The 23278-nt window shown below is 44.8% G+C and overlaps 1 long non-coding RNA gene and 1 pseudogene across 1 annotated transcript; one reads left to right on the forward strand and one right to left on the reverse strand.

Annotated features, from left to right (window-relative positions):
- Positions 1–13076: 13076 nt before the first annotated feature.
- Positions 13077–17759, reverse strand: LOC117082239 (annotated as a pseudogene).
- Positions 17760–21992: 4233 nt separating this feature from the next.
- On the forward strand, positions 21993–22752 carry LOC117082521. The gene is made up of 2 exons (XR_004436643.1): positions 21993–22048; positions 22209–22752. It is a non-coding gene; the product is annotated as an uncharacterized LOC117082521 (long non-coding RNA).
- The last annotated feature ends 526 nt before the right edge of the window (positions 22753–23278 follow it).

Genomic DNA, 23278 nt, shown 5'->3' on the forward strand with positions numbered 1-23278 from the left:
GTGGAAGTGGCTTTAGAACTGGGTAATGAGCAGAAGTTGGAAGAGTTTGGAGGGCTCAGAAGAAGACAGAAAGACAAGGGAAAGTTTGGAACTTATTAGAGATTAGTGAAATGATTGTGTCTAAAATGCTGACAGAAATGCAGACTGTGAAGGCCAGGCTGAGGAGGTATCATATAGAAATGAAGAACTTGTCTGGGAGCAGTGGCTTACGCCTGTAATCTCAGCACTTTGGGAGGCCAAGATGGGCGGATCACCTGAGGTCAGGAGTTCAAGACCAGCCTGGCCAACATGATGAAACCCCACCTCTACTAAAAATACAAAAATTAGCCAGGCACGGTGGTGGGTGCCTGTAACCCCAGCTACTCGGAAGGCTGAGGCAGGAGAATTGCTTGAACCTGAGAGGCGGAGGCTGTAGTGAGCTGAGATGGCGCCACTGCACTCCAGCCTGGGCAACAGGGTAAGACTCCGTCTCAAAAAGAAAAAAGAAAAAAATAAAAGAAATGAAGAACTTAGTGGGAACTGGAGTAAAAGTCACCCTTGTTACACCTATCAAAGAACCTGGCTGCATTGTGTCCGTGTCCTAGAGCTTTGTGGAGGGCTGAACTTGAGAGTGATGACTTAGGGTAACTGGCAGAAGAAATTTCTAAGCGTTCAAGAAGTGCCATGGCTGCTTTTAAAAGCCTGTGATCAGATATGGGAGCAGAGGAATGACCTAAGGTTGCAACTTACAATTAAAAGGGAAGCAGAGCATAAAGTTTGGATAATCCACAGCCTGGCCATGAGGTAGAGGAGGAAAGGGAGTTTCCAGGAGGGGAATCCAGGCAGGCTGCTTGCTAAAGCAATTAGCACGTCTAAAAGGGAGCCAGGTGCTAATATTCAAGAGACAATGGGAAAAAGGCTCAGAAGGCATTTCGGAAATCTTCCAGGACACTTCTCCCATCACAGCCCCGGTGGCCTAGACAGGCAAACTGGTTTTAGAGATCAGGCTAGGGCGCTGCTGCCCTGTACTGCCTCAAGACACTGCTCCCCCAATTCTAGCCACTCCAGCTCTAGCCTTGGTTCAGAGGGGTTCAGGGACAGCTGAGGCTGCAGCTCCAGAGGGCACAAGCTGTAAACCTTGGCAACTTCCACATGGTGTTAGGTCTGTAGGCACACAGAATGCAAGAGTGAAGTACTCTTGGCAGCTTCCACCCAGATTTCAGAAGATGTGTGGGAAAGCCTGGGTGCCCAGGCGGAAGCCTGCCACAGGGGCAGAGCCCCCACAGAGAGCCACAACTAGGGCAGTGCTGAGGGAAAATGTGGGGTTGGAACCCCCATGGAGAGTCCCCAGTGAGGCACTGCGCAGTAGAGCTGTGGGAATGGAACTACCACCCTCCAGGCCCAAGAATGGTAGAGTCACTGGCAGCTTGCACCCTCAGCCTGGAAAAGCTGCAGGCACTCAACTCCAACCTGTGAGAGCAGCCACTTGGGCTGTGCCCAGCAAAGCCACAGGGCCAGGGCCAGGGCCAGGGCTACCCGAGACCTTGGGAGTTCATGCTTCACACCAGTGTGCCCAGAATGTGGGACATGGAGCCAAAGGAGATTATTTTGGAGCTTTAAGATTTAACGTTTGCCCTGCTGGGTTTCAGACCCACATGAGGCCTGTTGCCCACTTCTTTTGGCCAATTTCTCCCTTTTGGAATGGGAATGTTTGCCAATGCCTATACCATCATTGTATCTTGGAAGTAAATAACGTGTTATTGGTCTTACAGGCTCATGGGTGGAAGGGACTTGTCTTGAGTCTCAGATAAGACTTTGGACTTTGGACTTTTGAGTTGATGTTAGAATGGCTTAAGACTTTGGGGGACTATTAAGGAGGAGTGACATGTTTTGCAGTATGATAAGGACATGAGATCTGGGGGGCCAGGGGTGGAATTATCTGGTTTGGATATCTGTCCCTCCATATCTCATGTTGAAATGTGATTTCCACTGTTGGAGGTGGGGCCTGGTGGGAGGTGTTTGGGTCATGGGGCAGACCCTGCATGAATGGCTTGGCATCCTCCTATGGTAATGAGTGAGTTCTCGTTCATGTGAGAGCTGGTTGTTTATAGGAGTCTGGCATCTCTCATTTGCTTCCTTTTTTTGCCATGTAACACACCTGCTCCCCCTTCACCTTCCACCATGAATGAAAAGCTTCCTGAGGTCTCACCAGAAGCCAAGTGGATGCTGGTGCCATGCTTGGACAGCCTACAGAACTGTGAGCCAAATAAACCTCTTCTGTCTGTAAATTACCCAGCCTTGAATATTCCTTTGTAGCAGCACAAAATGGACTAATACAGATGCTATGCAATCACAATCAAAATTCTAGCTGGCATTTTTGTGAAAACTGACAAGCTACTGATTCTCAAATTCATATGAAAATACATAGGACCTAGAATAACCAAAACAGCTTTGAAAAAGAAGAGCAAAGTCAGAGGATTTACATTACTTGATTCAAGACATATAAAGCCACAGTAATCAAAACAGTGTGGCATTAGCATAAAGTTAGAAACAGAGAAGTGGAACAGAATAGAGAGTTCAGAAATAGACCCACATAAATATGCACAAGTGACTCTTCAAGAGCTTTATGAGATATAATTTACAAACCAAACTATTCACCCATTTAAAATGTACACTTTTTACATTTTTAATTTTATTTAATTTATTTTTTTCCTTAGAGACAGGGTCTTTCTCTGTTGCCCAGAATGGAGTGCAGTGGCATGATCATAGTTTGCTGCAACCTCAAACTCCTGGGCTTAAGGGATCCTCTTGCTTCAGCCTCCCGTGTAGCTAGGACTACACATGTGCACCATCATGCCCAGCTAGTTTTTGAATTTTTCAATAGAGACATGGTCTCACTGTGTTGGCCAGGCTAGTCTCCAACTCTTGACTTGTAGTGATCCTCCCTCCTCTGCCTCCTGTAGTGCTGGGATTACAGGTAGCATGAGCCACCTCGCCCAACCTAAGTCAAATTTTTTAAATAAGTTCCCTGAGTTGGACAAACATCACCACAATCTATAGAAAATTTTTGTCCACCCAGAAAGAAACCTTATACTTATTAACAATAACTCCTCATTTCCCTAAGCAACAGCCAATCTTTCTGTCTTTACAGATTTGGTTCTTACGGATATTTTATAAAATGAAAGCATCCAATATTTAGTCTTCTATAACTGGCTTCTTACTCTTAGTATAATTTGTTCAAGATGCATCTATGTTGTAGTGTGCATCAGTGCTTCATTCCTTTCACTTGCCAAATAATATTCCTTTGTAAGGATATATCACATTTTGTTTATTCATTCATTGGTCGATAAATACTGGGGTTATTTCCACTTTGGGTCTATTACAGTAATGCTGCTAGGGACGTTTGTGTACAAGTTTTTGTGTGAACATATGTTTTCATTTCTCTTGGGTTGATAAGTAGGAGTGGAATTGCTGGATTGTATGAAAATGACGTGTTTAACTTTTTAAGAAACTGCAAAACTATTTTTCAAAACAGCTACAAAAGGCTACATTCCCACCAGAAGTTCACTAAGCTTTCAATTTCTCCAGATCCTTGCCAACACTCATTATTGCCTGTCTTTTTTATTATAGCCATGCTAGTGAACATGAAATGGTATCTCATCATGCGTTTGTCAATATGCTTATTGTGGTAAAATAAATGTTACATAAAATATATCATTTTAACCTCTTTTTTCTTTTTTTTTTTGAGATGGAATCTCGCTCTGTCACCCAGGCTAGAGTGCAGTGGAGCAATCTTGGCTCACTGCAAGCTCCACTTCCTGGGTTCACGCCATTTTCCTGCCTCAGCCGCCTGGCTAAATTTTTGTATTTTTAGTACAGATGGGATTTCACCGTGTTAGTCAGGATGATCTCCATCTCCTGACCTCGTGATCTGCCCGCCTCAGCTTCCCAAAGTGCTGGGATTACAGGCGTGAGCTACCGTGCCCGGCCATCATTTTAACCATTTTAAGAGCACAATTTAGTGGCACTAATTACATTCACAATATTTTGCCATCATCATCACTATTTCCATTTCCAAGACTTTTCCAACACCCCAAACAGAAACTCTGTGCCTATTAACTACACATCTTTCCTCACTCCCAACCCCTGATAACCTATTATTTACTTTCTGTTGCTATAAATTTGCCTATTATAGATATTATAAGTGAAATAATACAATATTGTCTAGCTTATTTCACTTAGCATAATGTTTTCAAGATTCACCCATGGTGTAGCATGTATCAGAATGCCATTCCTTTTTTATGGCTGAATACTATTCCACTGTATGCACGCACTACATTTTGTTTATTTATCAGCTGATGGACACTGGGTTGTTTCCACTGTTCGGCTGTTGTGAACAGTGCTACAATGACCATTAGCATATAAATATCTGCTTGAGTCTCTTTTCAGTTCTTTTGATTACATGTCTAGGAGTAGAGTTGAAGAGTCATCTTGTAATTTTATGTCTAACTTTTTGAGGAACTACCAAATGGTTTTCCACAATGGCTGCACCATTTTACATTCCCAGCAGTGTACAAGGTTTCCAGTTTCTCCACATCCTCATTAACAAACACTTGTAATTTTCTGTGTTTTAAAAATTATTATAGCCATCATAGTGGATATGAAGTAGTAACTCATTGTGGTTATGATTTGCATTTCCCTAATGACTAATGGCGTTGAGCATCATTTCATGTGTTATTCACCATTTATATAACTTCTTCAGAGGTACTTTCAAATCCTTTGCTCATTTTTAAATTGGTTTTTTTGTCTTTTAATTGTTGAATTGTATTTTTGTATGTTCTAGATGCAATTCTTTCATATGATCTGCAACTGTTTTCTCCAGTTCTGTAAGTTGCCTTTTCAGTTTTTTGATGGTGTCATTTGTAGCACAAAAGTTTCTAACTTAGCTATAAACCCATTTTTTCTTTCGTTATTTGTGTTTTTGTCATATCTAAGAAATCATTGCCTAGCCCAAGGTCACAAATATTCTGCATTTTCTTCTAAGTGTTTTATAGTTTTAGCTCTTAAATTTAGATCTATAAGTAATTTTGAGTTCGTTTTTGTGTATACTATGAGTTAGAGGTCCACAGTCCTTTCGTATGTGAATATCTAAGTTTTCCATCATTATTTGTTGAAAAGGTTATTTCCTGGCACCCTGTTTGAAAAACAATTGATCGTAAATATATGGGTTTATTTCTGAAATTTTAATTATGTGGCAATTGATTGTTAAAAATCTAAAACTATAAAACTACAAAAACAAAAACAGGAGAAAATTTTGGTTGTCCGTCAGGCAAAAAAAAAAAAAAAAATTTAGATATGACACCAAAATGCAATCCTAAAAAGGATGAACTGACATTTTGGACTTCATAAAAATTAAAAATCTCTGCTATTCAAAAGAAACTGTTAAGAATATGAAAACATAAGCCACAGAATAGGAGAACATTTTTGCAAAGTACATATTTGATAAAAAAAAACTTGTATCAATACAAGGAACTTCTATCAGTACAAGGAGAATTTTGGAGTGATAGATGACTTTGAAGCGATTGTGGTGATGGTTTTATGGGTGTATTCATAAGCCAAAACTTACCAAATCACATACTGAATATACGTATATTTTATTGTATGCTAATATCATAAGCTAATGAAGACATTTTTAAAATTACATATGTGTTGATCATGTAAAATGGTGCAGCCACTTTGGCAAACAGTTGAGCGGTTCCTCAAAAAGCTAAATGTGGAGTTGCCATCTAACCCAGAAATTCCACCTTTCCATATTGGCTCAGAAGAAATAAAAACATATGTGCACACACAGAATAAACTCATGCGTGAATCTCCATAACAGCTTTTTTTTGAGACAGAGTCTCGCTCTGTCACCCAGGCTGGAGTACAGTGGTGTGATCTCAGATCACTGCAACTTCCGTCTCCACCTCCGTCTCCCAGGTTCAAGCAATTCTTCTGCCTCAGCCTCCTGAGTAACTGAGATTACAGGCATGAGCCACCACACCAGGCTAATTTTGTATTCTTATTAGAGACGGGGTTTCTCCATGTTGGTCAGGCTGGTCTCAAACTTCCGACCTCAGGTAATCTGCCCGCTTCGGCCTCCCAAAGTGCTGGGATTACAGGCGTGAGCCACTGCGTCCGGCCTGAATATTTGCTCATTTTAAACACAGGAGAAATGTTGTGGCTTGGCATGGTGGCTCACACCTGTAATCGCAGCACTGTGGGAGGCTGAGACAGGTAAATTGCTTGAGCCCAGGAGTTCAAAACCAGCCCAGGGAGCATGGTGAAACACTGTCTCTACAAAAAATACAATAATTAGCCAGATGTGGTGGTGTGTGCCTGTAGTCCCAGCTACTCAGGAGACTGAAGTGGGAGGATCACCTGAGCCCAGGAGGTTGAGGCTGCAGTGAACTGTGATTGCACCAGTGCCCTCCAGACTGGGCAACAGATCAAGACTCTGTCTCAAAAAAAAAAAAAAAATACACACACACACACACAAACACACACACATACATATGGTGATTTTTTTGATGCCATGCTTTTTTTTTTGAGACAGAGTTTCGCTCTTGTTGCCCAGGCTGGAGATCTCAGCTCACTGCGACCCCTGCCTCCTGGGTTCAAGTGATTGTCCTGCCTCAGCCTCTCTAGTAGCTGGGATTACAGGTGCCCACCACCATGCCCAGCTAATTTTTTGTATTTTTAGTAGAGATGGAGTTTCACCATGTTGGCCAAGCTGGTCTCGAACTCCTGACCTCAGGAAATCGACCTGCTTCAGCCTCCCAAAGTGCTGGGATTACAGGTGTGAGCCACCACACCAGGCTGATGCCATGCTTTCTTAAATTATCATGTGTAAAAGCTTTTAAATGCTCTATTTACAGTTGCTAAGTAATATTTAAGTTCTCTAAAGTTAACTTGAAAGTACAAATTACTTTCAAGTCTTGGACAGTTTTTGCCTGTGAGGACTTCCCCATGATCACTAAGAACCCCAGCCCTACTCTGCCCCTTGACGTCACAGTTTCCTTGCCCTCTTGTTGGATTGCTGCCTTGAGAAAGTTCAGAGAGCATCAAGCTTTCTAATCAAGTGCCACCTAATGGTGTGTCAAAATTTGGCTGCCTCAAGTCTTAAATGCACAAATGAATTTTACTGAGTTTGAGGCCAGAATCAAGGACTTGTGGTCATAAGCTGAATGCATGACGGCTGTGTGAATTTGGGGCCTGATGGTGTCTGGCAGTTCATTTTTTCCAAAAGGATGGAGCTGTCTTCTACTTCCTCTTAAACGGAAAAAATTGGCCAGGCACGATGGCTCATGCCAGTAATCCCAACACTTTGGCTGGCAGATTCCTTGAGCCCAGGAGTTCAAGACTAGCCTGGGCAGCATAGAGAGACCCCGTCTCTACAAAAAACACAAAAATTAGCCAGGCGTGGTGTCATGTGCCTGTATTAGTCCTAGCTACTTGGGAGGCTGAGGTGGGAGGGTCTCTTGAGCCTGGAAGGAAGAGGTTACAGTGAGCCGTGATTGTAACACTACACTCCAGATGGGTGACAGAGGGAAATCCTGTTTCAAAAATAAAATAAAAACATAAAGGGAAAAAAATTATCCTAAAATATTCTATATGGAAAACAAAGAAATAAAAGATCTGATAGGCATGATGGTCCCACAAAGATATCCATGTCCCAATCCCTGAAACCTGTAAGTACATTATGTAACATGCAAAAGGGCCATTGCAGATGTAATTAAGGTGACAGTTTTTAAAATATAGATATTGTTCTGGGTGATCTGGTGAGTCCAGTCTAATCACATGAGCCTTTAAAAGCAGAGAACTTTCTCCTGCAGGAGGCAGGAGAGATTCGATGCTTGAGAAGGAGTCAGTGAGCCATTGCTGGCTTTGAAGGTGAAGGGGCAATGTGACGAGGCACACAGGAAACCTCAAGAGGCTCGAGGCCAACAGAAAGGAAACGGGACCTCAGCCCTAGCACCACAAGGAGCTGAATTTGACCAACAGCCTGAATAAGCTTCCTTCCCAGAGCCTCCAGGAAATAACAAAGCCCTGCTGCCACCTTGATTTCAGGATTTAGAGACCCTAAGGACAGTACCTTGCCAAGCCCACCCACCAGACTTCTGACTACAGAAATGTGAGAGGCCAGGTGCGGTGGCTCACGCCTGTAACCCCTGCATTTTGCATTTTCGGAGGACAAAGTAGGGGAATCACTTGAGGTCAGGACTTTGAAACCAGCTTGGACAACCTGTCTCTATTTATAAAAATCATTTTTGCGTGTAGAACTGTGAGATAATAAATGGATGCTGTTTTAAGCTACTAAGTTTGTGGCAATCTGTTACACAGCAGTAGAAAACTAATATATGAGCTGCTTACAAGTAGAGATCTAGGAACCCCATATACTTAAAAGGTTCTTAGAGAAGTAAGAGGCATGGTTCTTAAATTTTAAAATTAGGGCTGGGCACAGTGGCTCACATCTGTAATCCCAGCACTTTGGAAGGCTGAGGCAGACAGATCACTTGAGCCCAGGGGTTCAAAACCAGCCTGGCCAACATGGCTAAACCCCATCTCTGCAAAAAATACAAAAATTAGCCAGGAGTGGTGGTGTACACCTATAACCTCAGCTACTCTGGGGGCTGAGACAAGAGGATTGCTTGAATCCCAAAGGCAGAGGTCTCAGTGAGCCGAGATTGCACCACTGCACTCCAGCCTGGGCGACAGAGTAAGAACTGGTCTTGGAAAAAAAAACATTGGAAGACACATTTAGGGACATAAATAAAAACATTATGGGAGGTATTATATTAGATCACAGAATCAGGACTTTGGGGCTCACACGTTGGCCCTGACGTTGCACTCTGCCGTGGACATGGAACTGGCCTGACAGATTCAGCTGTAGTTACAGAAATTCAGAAATACACAAAGGCTGAAGACAAGTGGGAGACATGGGACTCTCATTTGTGTCAGCTATCTGCAGGTTCTATGAGACGGGAACAGTAATGGTGCTGTGTCTTGCCCTCAGCTTGCTGTCACTGGAGTTTCCTACCTACCTTGTGCAAAGCCAATCCGTTATCCCCTGTCTCGCAGCACCAGTCCAGTCCTGCATTCTCCAGGAGTATTAAACAGCTGGAAGACAAGGGCACACTTCTCCTCCCTGGGAAAAAAGTCAGTCCTTTCAAGAAGTGAACATAGAAGGCCGCTGGTCCCCTTTGAGGGGACAGGACCAAAACAAGAAAGACATGTCTTGTCATCTGGTGTCTTGTTGTGTAAACCTCCATTCTATCCCATTTCCGTAAATTCTTTCAAAGGTTTGAGATGTAGAACAACTGGGGCCTTTTCTCAGTTTGAGTCTTCTAGTTTGAACATTATAATTTAATGTGATTGTTAAGGAGTAAGAATGAAACAATTCCAATGCTACATAAAATACAGAAATAACGGCAAGTTTCCAGTTTATTTCACAAGCTAACATAACCCTTCTACCAAAACCAGCCACATGCACGCACACACGCGCGCACACACACACACACAAACTCAAGCTAGAGCATGTTAGTCTCACTTAGGCTATTTATATGGAATTTATAAACACACATCCTAAATGGAATACTAGCAAATTTAATTCATTAGTACAATATATTAAGATAATATTTCATACCCAAGCAGATCCTGTTCCAGAAATGCAAGGATGATCAATATTTTATAAATGATCAATACTATATATAGACCGTGTCTGTTTTGTACACTAGCATGGTCCTTGTGTCTGCCACAGTGCCTGGCACACAGTAGCATGTAAGTATTTGTTGAGTGACTGAATATTACTGTTAATAATCAGTTTGAAAATAAGAAGAAAAAGATCTGATGCAAGTAGAAATTATAGCTAATACACATGTGTTTGTGTGCTATGTATGTATACACACATCATATATATTCATACATATGCACATATGTATTCATGTATATATGCATATGCATGCACATATACATAAATACACATACACATGTGTATTTGCATATATATGTGTGTATACACATGTGTGCATACATGTGCATATAAATGTGTATGTATGCATATATGCATACATGGGTGCATATATGTACATATGCATGTGTGCGCACACATGTGTGCATACATATATACATGTGTGCACACATATGTTTATGTGTGTGTGTATGCACACACACACATATTTCACCCAGGAATAAACTTTTAAAAATGTATATAAAATCTGAATGAAGAATAGAGCAAAAGTTTGCCAAGGTACATAAAAGAAGATAAATAAATGGGAAACATGTCACATACCTGTGTGAGAAAAGGCAATAATAAAAGATGTCAGTTCTTTTCAAACTAATAAATGAAGTGCAATGTCCATTAAAATCTCAAAGCGATTTTGGGAGAGTCAGTAAATTGTTGGGAAAGAAAAGAAATATGAGGGGATTTTGCCTAATTATTAAAATCTGTTATAAAACCACAGTAATTAAAACAGATTTGGCATAGAATAGACAGATCAGTAAAATAAAATTTAAAACCTGGAAGCAGACTCACATATACACCAGTATTTTGCATATGATAAAGTTAGAATTTAAAATCAGAGAGGGGAAATATTATGCAAGCAAATCGTGCTGGAATATTGGTCTCTGTTGGGGAAAATTAAGCTGGAGTCCCCACTGCATGCCAATCATCAAGGTAAAGTTCCAAATAGATCAGTTATTTTTTGAAATACTGTAAACAAAATAACGAGAAAATATAGAAAGTGTTTCTATAATCTTGAGTGGTAAAGATTTTTCAAAACATAATACCTAAAGAAAAATTATAAGAGATGCATAGATTTGCCTACATAAAGATTTAAAACTTAAATTTGATTTTTAAAAAAATAACAAGGCAAACCACAAACAGGGACAAGATGTTGGCAGTGTAAACGCCTGACAAAAGATTAATAGCCTTAATTTTATTTTTTATTTTTTTGAGATGGAGTCTTGTTCCTGTTGCCCAGGCTGGAGTGCAGTGGCATGATCTCAGCTCACTGCAACTTCTGCCTCCTGAGTTCAAGCGATTCTCCTGCCTCGGCCTCCCAAGAAGCTGGAATTACAGGCATGTACCATCACGCCTGGCTAATTTTTGTATTTTTAGTAGAGACTGGGTTTCATCATGTTGGCCAGGCTGGTTTTGAACCCCTGACCTCCGGTGATCCACCTGTCTTGGCCTCTCAAAGTGGTGGGATTATAGGTGTGAGCCACCACACCTGGCCTAATATCCTTAATTTAGAAAACACCCTTGCAAAGCAGAAGGAAAAAGGCATACATTCCATTTGGAAAATGGACAAAGGCAATTCACAAAAGAAGAATACGAATAAAAAAAGAAATGTTTCTTTTCTTTTCTTTTCTTTTCTTTTTTGAGACAGGATCTCACTCTGTTGCCCAGGCTGGAGTATAGTGGCTCCATCTTGGCTCACTGCAAACTCTGCCTCCCAGGCTCAAGTGATTCTCCTGCCTCAGCTGCCCCAGTAGCTGTGATTACAGGTGTGCACAACCACACCCAGCTAATTTTTGTATTTTTGGTGGAGACAGGGTTTCACCATGTTGGCTAGGCTGGTCTCGAACTCCTGACCCAAATGATCCACCCACCTCAGCCTCCCAAACTGCTCGGATTACAGGCATGAGCCACCACACCCGGCCAAAAGGTTTACTTTCAATAATAAGCCTAGAAATGCAGATAAAATAAGAAAAAAATTAAATACCTTTTAATATCTCCTGGGTTACCAACAATTTACTTTTTTGTGTGTCTTTTCTTTTTCCTTTTTGCGGAGAATGGGATCTCGCCATGTTGCCCAGGCAGGTCTCAAACTCCTGGACTCAAAGTAGCCTCCCACCTCTGCCTCCCTAAGTGCTGGGATTACAGGCGAGAGCCACTGTGCCTGGTCAGATTATCAACAATTTAAATAATGGTAACATAAACACTGTAAACAAGGACTTCATATATGTAGAGGACAGTCAAGGCTTTAAAAATATGACCTGGAAATACTGTGTCTAGAATTTTTTCTTTTTTTCTTTTGTCTTTTTTTTTTCTTTTCAATAACTGGTTTTTGCTTTATTCTGTAGTTCACATAGGACAACCCCAAATTCCACACTTGGTTTTCCTTCTGTCTTTGTTATTCTTTCAATATCTATGTCAACAGAGACCGTTTCTCCCAACAGCATATGCAGCCTCATCCAGGACACACAGGCCCTCAAAATCCTAGCCCTCTAGCACTGCCACCTGGGCCTCCCAGGTGACCACACCCATGCCTGTTTGTGCTGGGGCTCTGCCCTGGTCCTGTCACCCTGAGGTGTCCTTAGGGCAGGAATGCCAAACGGGCTCCATGTGATGTACCAGCTCTGGGTAAATACAAGAGGCTGCCTGGAGCCCTGGGCTGAGGGTTGAGAGACAATCTACGTCTGGCTTCCAATGCAAAGAATGCCGTGACCCATGAGTGATGCCTGCCTTGACAATGCCCATTAGAGGTGCCTGGAAGGGTGTGGTGTTTGCGGGGAATGGGCTCAGAAAGGGACAAGGTGTGTGGCCCATCCTTGCCTTAGATGGTTGTTCTGCTACCCCGGCTGTGCTGTCCCACTGGCCAGGTGGCTGAGGAGGAAGTCAAGGCCACAAAGTTGCAAGTGGCTTCCCTGTGGCCTGCAGGGAACAGCATAAGCCCCAAGCTGGATGGAGCTTGGAAGGGTGCCCATGCTAGGTCCCGTGGGGGTCTGCACACTGCCGGCCACGCTGGCATTAGCCCCAATCCTTTGGGGTCCGTCTCATCCAGGCAAAGACAGCTGGTTGGCCTCAGAGCATTATTATAGGTGCCACTAGCAGGTAAAATATTTTTACATGGCCCGGATGCAGAAATGGGCTGTACCTCTGGATAGACTTTTAGAAACTTCCAATCCAAACCAAAAGGATATATCTTCTAGGTGTTACCAAGGAACCTAAACAAAAAGGACAGGCTTACTTTAATCAAGTTCCAGAATGGGGTGCATGTCTTTGAAAAGCACTTTGTAGCAGAAGATGCAGGGGTGTGTGTAAAGCAAAGTTTCTAGAATACACCAGAGGAAACAGACACAACCCGACTTGGCCTTTGCGTCCCCTGGATGCTGCTCTGTCCCAGCGGTGGGTGGTTGCGGGGTCCAGCTGACTCTGGGGTGTTACGATGCTCCGTGTGTGCGTCTGGGTGTCTGCTGAAGCCTTCCTCTCTCTGCTGCTGGGTCTGGGATGCTTTCTTCGGGATCCTTTCCATCTGTCGCTTCTCCTGCACTTTCTCCTGGGCTGGGGTCAGCCTGTCCAGGTCGCACCACTTCTCCTCCTCATTCTTTTTGCTTGTTCCCATCGCTTCCTGAGTTGTGCCTTGTTTTTGTGCTTCTTTTTCTTCTTCTGCTTGGTCACTCCAAGCTCTGCGATGCCTTTTGCCTTCAGGGGTCCCTTCTGGACCTGCTTGTAGGCCCCCAGGTCACTAGCCTGCAGTTCGGTAGGCAGCAGAATTTTTTTCTGGAGAAAAGGTCAAGCAACGTATGTGAAGATTTATGTCCAAGGATGTGCATCATAGAATTCCTGAAAAATATATTTTTTTTTCAGGAATTTTATATATAGAGAGAGAGAGAGAGAGAAAGAGAGAGAGAGAGAGAGAGGCAGAATCCCACTATGTTGCCCAGGCTGGAGTGCAGGCCCAAACTCCTGGGCTCAAGCAATTCTCTTGCTTCAGCCTCCTAAGCAGCTGAGACTATAGGTGTGTACTACCATCCCCGGCCAAGTTTTTAATTTTTTTTGTAGAGAGATGAGGCCTTACTATGTTAGCCAGGCTGATCTCAAACTCCTGGCCTCAAGCGATCATCCTGCTTTGACCTCCCAAAACTCTGGAATTACAGGCATGAGCCACAGCACCTGTCCCTTAAAATACATTTTTAAATTTTTATGTTTTTCATTACATGTATCTGCTGATTGTTTTTTATTTTTTATTTTTTATGGAAATACTTAAATGTTCTCCAACATGGCGAAACCCCGTCTCTCCTAAAAATGCTAAAATTAGCGGGCACGGTGGCATATGCCTGTAATCCTAGCTACTTGGGAGGCTGAGGCACGAGAATCACTTTAACCCTGAAGGCAGAGGTTGCTGTGAGTCCAGATTGCACCACTGAGCTCCAGGCTGGGTGACAGAGCAAGACTCTGTCTCAAAGCAATGCATACATATATATAAATGTTTGGCAATAGAAGACTACTTTGGTAGGTTATAGTCCATATGTAATCCCAGCACTTTTGGAGGCAGAGGTTGGGGGGATCACTTGAGCCCAGGAGTTCAAGACCAGCCTGGGCAATATAATTAGATCCCATCTCTACGAAAAATGGAAAACTAGAAAATTAGCAAGGAATGATGGCATGCACTTGTAGTCCCACCTACTCGGGAGGCTGAGGTGGGAGGATCACTGGAGCCCACAAGGTTGAGGCCACAGTGAGCCATGATTGTGCCACTGCACTCCAGCCTGGGTAACATGCCAAGACCTTGTCTCTAAAGAAAAAAAAAAAGTGTGTTCTAACTTGGTAAATATTAGAATATTTAAGCTATTAGGCTATGAAGTCAGAGCTGGATTTAAACCCATCTCTTCTTAGCTGTGTATTGTGAAACAATCCGTTTAACCCTCTAAGCCTCAGTTTCCATACCTACCTATTTTATTTATTTATTTATTTCAGAGGCAAGGTTTGCTACATTGCCCTTGGCGGTTCTCCACCTCAGCCTTCTGAGTAGCTGGGACCACCAGCTCGCACCACCTTGCCCAGCTACCTTTTAAAGTTGTGGGATTAAATAAATCAGTTTCTATGGTGTGCTTATAAACACAGTGCCCGGCATTCAATAAATATTCACTGCATATATATACAATGATAGAATACTAAATCTTGAAGTCAGTGATGCTGGCACGCAAAAGACATTTAATAAACATCTTTGAATAAAAAAATACAATGAATATGATAGGAGATTACACTGAGAAAATTGTGTTTAGGTCAAAAAGAAAATTTGACCATTAAGTAAAGAGACTGGTTTTCTATGACTGATTAATGAACTCAGGAGGGAATGCCAAAGGATGTCTTTTACAAGTGTTTTGGACAGTAACAGCAAACTGAAATAAACGTATATAGCCTCACAAGGTGAATTCTTTGGAAGACAAAATGCATATAGATGTAACTGTTCTATTAGTATGTATGTTGTTTTCTTTTTTTTTTCTTTCTTTTTTTTTTTTTAGATGGAGTCTCGCTCTGTTGCCCAGGCTGGAGTGCAATGGCGCAATCTCGTCTCACTGCAACCTCTGCCTCCTGAGTTCAAGTGATTCTCCTGCCTCAGCCTCCCGAGTAGCTGCGGTTACAAGCACCCGCCACCACGCCCAGCTATTTTTTTTATTTTTTTATTTTTAGTAGAGATGGGGTTTCACCAGGTTGGCCAGGCTGGTCTTGAAATCCTGACCTCAGGTGATCCACCCACCTCAGCCTCCCAAAGTGCTGGGATTACAGGTGTGAGCCACCGTGCCCAGCCAAAACGTATGTTGTTTTCTATGTGGTAACTTTACAGTCATTCTCTACGTGGCCCACTTCAAAACAGCCCTGGGAGCAGCCTTTCCTTTATTCAGCAAAGGCTCTCTGAGCCCGTAGGATGGGCTAAGCACTTCCACGGAGCTGCCGCTGTGGACAGTGCTGGGCTGTGATGGGGGACAGTGATGCAGTCTCACCTACTGTGGACGACTCGGGAGGTTCCTAATGGTCTGGAAACACCCAGGACAGCCCTGAGCTCAGCTCCCGGAAAAGGAGGCATCTTCGGGCTGTGCCTACTGCATACCCAATTGTGAAGCCTGGGCACCTACGCTGAGGTTCTGGGCCTCAGCTCTTCATCTGCGAAATGAGAGCATTACACAGATGACTTTAGGGTTTTGTTTTTTTTAATCCTGTGACCAGAAAGAAATTCACTGTGACCAAACACACACACACACATGAACACACGCACATGGACACAACTGGAAAACTTGCTCACGAATGCCAAGGCCACTCCCGCCCTGAAACACATGGGAGATTTTGGTTGTTTTGTCTTTTTTTTTTTTTTTGGAGACAAATTATTGCTCTGTCACCCAGGCTGGAGTGCAGTGGCTCAATCACAGCTCACTGCAACCTTGATCTCCTAGGATCAAGAATTCTCCCACCTCAGCCTCCCAAATAGCTGGGACCACAGGCACAGGATGCTATGCTCTCAGCTAACTTTTGATTTCTTTTAAGTAGAGACAAGGTCTTGCCATGTTGCCCAGGCTGCTCTCAAACTCCTGGGCTCAAGGGATGCTCCTGCCTTGGCCTCCCAAAGTGCTGGGATGACAGAGGTGAGCCACTGCGCCCGGCCTGAAACACCTGTTTTTCTAGTGGAAAAAGGTCTGATGAGGAAGCAAAGGCCCTGGTTGTTGGTGGCTGCCAGGCTTACGGGATCTCAGGCAAATTGCATCACCTCTGTAGGCCCTTTGCTGTAATGTCAGGCTTCTGGCCTAACGATCTCTGAAGTCCCTCCATTGCTAAAATTCTGTTTTATAATCATTCCATTCCATTCAATGGTCCTATATTTTTTTTTTTTTTTTTTTTTTTTTTTTTTTTTTTTTTGAGACGGAGTCTCGCTCTGTCGCCCGGGCTGGAGTACAGTGGCCGGATCTCAGCTCACTGCAAGCTCCGCCTCCCGGGTTCACGCCATTCTCCTGCCTCAGCCTCCCGAGTAGCTGGGACTACAGGCGCCCGCCACCTCGCCCGGCTAGTTTTTTGTATTTTTTTAGTAGAGACGGGGTTTCACAGTGTTAGCCAGGATGGTCTCGATCTCCTGACCTCGTGATCCGCCCGTCTCGGCCTCCCAAAGTGCTGGGATTACAGGCTTGAGCCACCGCGCCCGGCCTTGAGCCACCGCGCCCGGCCAATGGTCCTATATTGAGCACGTGTGCCAGGCACTTTCTAGGCCCAGGGGCTGCAAAGGGGAATGACTCATAGACCCCACCATTGAAGGACCCACCATCTGACTGAGTGAGCCAGCACAGGAAGCACAGAGATGGAGATGGGGATGTGTGGGCTTGTTCCAGAGCTGGACGTGCCTGAAGACCTTTTACTCAGGCCATGATCTCCACCTGGCTCTCATTTGGGCCTACGCCATTTTTGTAGACTTTAAATGGGCAGTGAATATAGTAGGTATCATCAAACACATATTTCCACCATATTTCCACCCCTAACCCTAAGGGGTTTGTTTCAAGGGGGAGCGTCTGGTCATCCTATGTGGCCAGACTTTGCATAGGGCAAGCTCTGGCAATAGGGCCAAACAATGCATGTGACAAAGGACAAATGCAGAATATAAAATATAGCTAACTGCTGTGTTAATTATCTTACTCAAGTCTAAATGTTTTTCAGCCCTCGCTCTCCACCCCATGAGTTGTTTAATTTTATCAGTTAAGTTTTTAAAAATTGATGTCATGCAAAACATAATTATATTCCTAGTATTCCAATTCCTCATTTCAGATCCATGGCCATATCCATTTGGTCACTTTCCATCACAAGATACTGTTTGAATTGTCAGCCCGAAAATTCCCACTGCCCAACAAGGCCAAATGCCAACACGAAAAAACCCCACAAGCCAATGGAGTTTATTTCTAACGCCAGACACAGCTTTGAAATACAGGTTTAGACAGCATGAGAACTGGTCAGTGAATAATTGCTTCAACAGCATCGGCCCTTTAAGGGCCCAAGGAGTAAACATGATCTTCCATGTGAGTAAAATGCAATGGTTGTGCAGAGAGAAGACGTATGAAAGGTTTACCTTGGGCAGCACCAGTCAATAGCAGACTCTTTCCTTGCTCAAGTGTGAAAGCCCATCTATAAACAGCTTTCACAGCTCTGTGGTGCCAGACAATTGCACCATTGAAAGACAGGACTGGTAAGGCTCCCCACTTTCAGGGATTATTCTGTGTGTCTCAGTAGAAGTAGGGTGCTTTGTCCTGCTTCCCCTTTGTGTGAGTAAATGTCTTTTTATTCTAGGAGCCCCCGTTCCTGCTCTGTCTCTTGCTGTTATTGTTTAACCTTATTGGCAGGAGAGAAGCCAGAGGCAGAGGGAGTCAGCCACAAAACCTGCCCATCTCAGTGCCCGGTGGGGAGGCATTACCTCTCTAGAAGTTGTCCACTGGCCACAGACCCATTCCTCAGAATGAACTCAGGATGTTTGGGATGTAGTTTTCCTGGGAAGCAGTAGAGCCGTCCAGGAAGGCATTGTGAATCACATGATCCAAAAAGGTTTATTGAGACCCACCACGCGCCAGCACATTCTAGGCCCTGAGGAAAGAGCTCTGCTTATAGCCAAGTCCCTGCTCTCCTGGAGCTCACTGTCCACGAGGCATGATGATAACATGCAGATAAATACCTGGAATGTCAAGTGGCAAGGAGGAAGAAGTGATCAGGGCAGCGAGAGATGCTGTTCTAGACGGGCTGCTCAGGACAGTTCCTCCGATGAGGCCATATTTGAATGAAGAAAGAGATTGAGTCCCACAAATACCTGAGGCAGGAGGGCTTCAGGCAGGAGAAACAGCAATGCAAAGGCCCTGGTTTGGGGTGTGCCCGGCATCTTGAAGGACCTCCAGGTGGCATTTTAAGGAGCTGGTGACAGCAATTCCTCTTCCAGGAGACACTGAGTGAGATGGCAAATGAGAGGCTTTTCTAATAAAACTGCTAGTGAAGGCCACACATGGTGGTTCATGCCTGTAATCCCAGTACTTTGGGAGGCCAACCAGGAGGATCGCTTCAGCCCAGGAGTTCAAGATTTCAGTGAGCTGTGATCCTACCACCGCACTCCAGCCTGGACAACAGAATGAAACCTTGTCTCCAAAAACAAACAAACAAAACAAAACAAAACAAACCTGCCAGGGATGATCATTCCATGTGAACAACTTGTTGATCCTGCCTATAATTAGAGCTCATGTCTTCTAAGCCCTCCCCCGGGGTCTGCTCACATGTGTTTTCTTAGAGGCCAAAGCTGCTGAAATCCAAGCAGCCCCACAGGCAAAGCCACAACAGGATGAAAGGAAGAAATGGGCCCGGCGCGGTGGCTCACGCCTGTAATCCCAGCACTTTGGGAGGCTGAGGCTGGCAGATCACCTGAGGTCCGGAGTTCGAGACCAGCCTGACCAACACGGAGAAATCCCGTCTCTACTAAAATACAGAACTAGCTGGGCGTGGTGGCAGGTGCCTGTAATCCTAGCTAGTTGGGAGGCTGAGGCAGGAGAATCACTTGAACCTGGGAAGCGGAGGTTGCGGTGACCCGAGATCGTGCCATTGCACTCCAGCCTGGGCAGCAAGAGCGAAACTCCGTCTCAAAAAAAAGAAAGAAAGAAATGTCTGAGCCAGGCACAGCAGTGCGCACCTGTAGTCCCAGCTACTCAGGAAGCTGAGGAGGCAGGATCACTTGAACCTGGAGTTCAAGGCCAGCCTGGGCAATGTAAAATTTATATATATATATATATAAAGGTCTGGTCTTTAAAATATTTGTGAAGAAAAATAGGTCTTTGATTGCTTTCTGTGTCGATCACCTACCATCATGAACACTTCATGTATATTAGCTTTTATGTAGATGTGATTATCCTCATTTTACACAGGAGTCACCTGAGCCTCAAAGAGAGAAAGCAAATGGCTCTAGGCCACATGGTGCTAAGAAGCTGTGAATCGCCCCAGCTACTTCCGGAACTGAGGCAGGAGGATTGCTTGAGCCCAGGAGGTTGAGTCTGCAGTGAGCCGAGATCGTGCCACTGCACTCCAGCCTGGGTAACAAAGTGAGAGAGAACCTGTCTCAAAAAAAAAAAAGGTGAATTGAGATTTGAACCTAGGCTGCCTGATTCTGGAGCTTGTATTCTTTCCATGGCAGAGCATCGCCCCTGTGCATCACGATGATGTGCATCCAGTACCATGGAACCGTTGCTAACCCAGCTTACAGAACCCTGTCTGGGAGCCCTGTCTACCAGCCTTGGTTTGTGGCTGCATGGGGACTCCCAATAGCTGGCAATTTGTTTATACAGAGTGGCTGTCACTTAATTCGGTAAAGCCTACATTTCCATGTCTCTGTTACAAGTTTGGTGGAACCACAAACCTAGGGGGTGGCTCGCTGCCTCACCCTCAGCCCTCTCCATGTCTGAAATGCCACGGTGGGCGCTCAGATGGTGAGACTGAGGTGGGGTTCCCCAGCTTTTGGAGATACCCCCGTGTGCTTTCACCATCAACCAATGCTTTCTCTCCAGAGGCTTCACTTCTGCACTAGCACTGGAGGTGTAGCTCTCACAGCTGAAACGACACACAGAGGTTATCACTTTCCTTTCCCCAAAAAGAATCCTAGTACATGGAATCATAGAACATGAGGGTCAAAATGGACATGAAGTTCTTTGAGCCCAATTGTCTTCCGATGGTTCCCTCACTACTCCATCTTTCTGCCAAGGGCCATCCTGTTCGAGCCTAAACACTCCAGTTTCCAGGGAACACACCGGCTCCCACCAGCTATTCTTTCTGCTATTTCATCTGGGCAGCTCCGAGCAGCTTCTCTACCCTGTGCCAAAGTCTGTCTTCCCTTCGTCTCTACTCGGTGAGAGTAGTGTGAGTACAGTGGGAGGCTGCATAGCACACCTCGAATACCTTCTATGTGGAAGCCAAACAATTGCTTTATAATTCTATTAATATAATATTGCCTGCAGTCATAGCTTTTTTTTTTTTTTTTTTTGATGGAGTCTTGCTCTGTTGCCCAGGCTGGAGTACAGTGGTGCCATCTTGGCTCACTGCAACCTCCACCTCCTGGATTCAAGTGATCCTCCTGCCTTGGCCTACTGAGTAGCTGGGATTACAGGCACGTGCCACCACACATGGCTAATTTTTGTATTTTTAGTAGAGACGGGGTTTCACCATGTTGGCCAGGCTGGCCTCAAACTCCTGACCTCATGTGTCTGCCCGCCTCGGCCTCCCAAAGTGCCAGTCACAGCTTTTTTTGATACTCATATAACACTGTTGATTCATATTGAGATTTTCATCAACCAAAACTTAAGAGTTTGTTTCCTTTTCTTTTTTTTTTTTTTTTTGGTGTCAAATTAGTATTAAGCCATACCCCTGTGTCCACACTACTACAGTGGTGATTTCATGGACCATTACAATATTTCGCATTATTCCTATTAAACTTTCACTAGATGCTCATCAGTTGACTGGATCTTCCTGGATCTTGTTGCTGTGATCCATCTGCTTTATCCCTCTCACCTTCACTTTACCTGTGAGTAGTCAGGGAAGCATGTGTTTTACTTTATTTTTGTTTCGAGACAGAGTCTCGCTCTGTCACCCAGGTGGAGTGCAATGGTGCAATCTCAGCTCACTGCAACCTCCATCTCCAGGCTCAAGCAATTCTCTCACCACAACCTCCCAAGTAGCTGGGATTACAGGCACCCACCACCATGCCCGGCTAATTTTTATAGTTTTAGTAGAGATAAGGGTTTCACCATGTTTGCCAGGCTGGTCTCGAACTTCTGACCTCAGGTGATCAGCCCACTTTGGCCTCCCAAAGTGCTGGGATTACAGGTGTGAGCCACCACACCCAGCCAGGGAAGCATGTGTTGATGGGATCTCAAAATCAAATACCTATAGAAACCATGGAAGTAACGTAAGTAGACCCCCAGGGCTGGGTGGACAAGCCCGAGGGCTTCTTCAGCACCCTCTGGACACAGTCCTCCAACCCCTTACTCAACCACCTCCCTGGGTTGACATCCAGCCTCTCACTGCCCATCCTGCCCAGATACACTGGGGAGTGCTTTCTAGAGGAAGTGCTACATCTCAGAAAGGGCTATAGTGGAGGGAACAGAGCTCAGGCTCTGGAGTCAGTGCTGGGTTCTCTCTTTTCCACTCCCTGGCTGTGTGACATTGCACAAGTGCATTTACTTCTCTGTTCTCTGGTTTTTCTCATCTTTAAAATGGGGGAAATAATAATGTCTACTTCATAGGGTTGATGTAAGTATTTTACAAAATCATTCATGTAGTGTGTTTAGCTCAGGGCCTAGCACATAGGGATTACTTAATACAATTCACCTATACTGATGGTTTTTGTGGTTACTATTATCATTGCTACAGTGATTATTAGGAATCACACTGTTATCTCTGACACCTACAGATGGTGGCAGCAGGACAATGGAAACAGCCCAGTGAGTACAAAAGAGATGCTCCTGAACACACACCCCACCCTCTTCCTTCATTCACGCCCCCCGGCCTGGTATCGTCGGCACATCGCTACGATCTTCTTGGAGAACACTCCTCCCGCGCTGAGAGTGGAAACACCAGCTTGCCTTCGCGTGACATGGAGCGTGTCATGCCACTCCTCTCCTCAAAAACGTTCAGTGAGGTCCCTTGTATCTTACAGAACGAAGTCCAAACTCTCTGCTGTCATTGAAGAGTCCTCTCCCAGGTGGCCGTGCCACATCTCCAGCTTGTCTCTCAGGAGACCCTCTCCAGGGCCCTGCCTGTCCACACATAGGACTCACCACTCCCTGGGCCAGCCTGGGCCCTTCCCCACCCATCCCGTGCTTTGATTCCCCAGGGGAGGCGCCCTTGCCAGACTCTTCACTGACTAAATCCCACTCATCCTGCAAAACCTGGTGAAATTCAAGGCCACTGGAGGAGCTCTTCCTTTGAGACTTTCCAGCAGGACTTGCCGCCTCTGCGTGGGGCCTGTAGCAAGCCCTGCCTGCCACTGCCACTCCGTTGCTGCAGAATGAGTGGGACTTGGTCCCTTTCGTGACTTCCCCAACACACACCCACCCCACCCCCACCGCATAGCACAAGGCTGAGAGCACTGGGAATGCTCAATAAAGAAATATTTTTGGCTTGAATGAATGGCCTGAAGGACTGCTCCTTTCAACAATTATGGCCCAATAAATTATACCGACATTGCCTCTTGGAGGGAAAGGCCACACCAAGGCCTCCACAGATGGGGAAACTGCTCTGTCTGCCAAAACCCAGATGTAGGACAGCCTTGGCCCTGCTTGGCTGTCTACCTGAATCTGGGTTTAACAACTTGGCCTGCAGTTTTACAGCCTGAATCACCAGGCTCAGCACAACAGCGTGAGTTCTCTGTCCGCATGCTGCTGCCAGGTGTTGAAGGAACGGGCTGCAGTGACTTACCCGGCTCAAGGAGACCTGCAGGCGGGGGAGAGGGGTGCCTGCACCCCAGGCTGGGAGGCCAGG

The sequence above is a fragment of the Trachypithecus francoisi genome, unplaced genomic scaffold (genome assembly GCF_009764315.1).
Source record: "Trachypithecus francoisi isolate TF-2019V2 unplaced genomic scaffold, Tfra_2.0 Lachesis_group9, whole genome shotgun sequence".
In the NCBI taxonomy this organism is placed as follows: Eukaryota; Metazoa; Chordata; class Mammalia; order Primates; family Cercopithecidae; genus Trachypithecus; species Trachypithecus francoisi.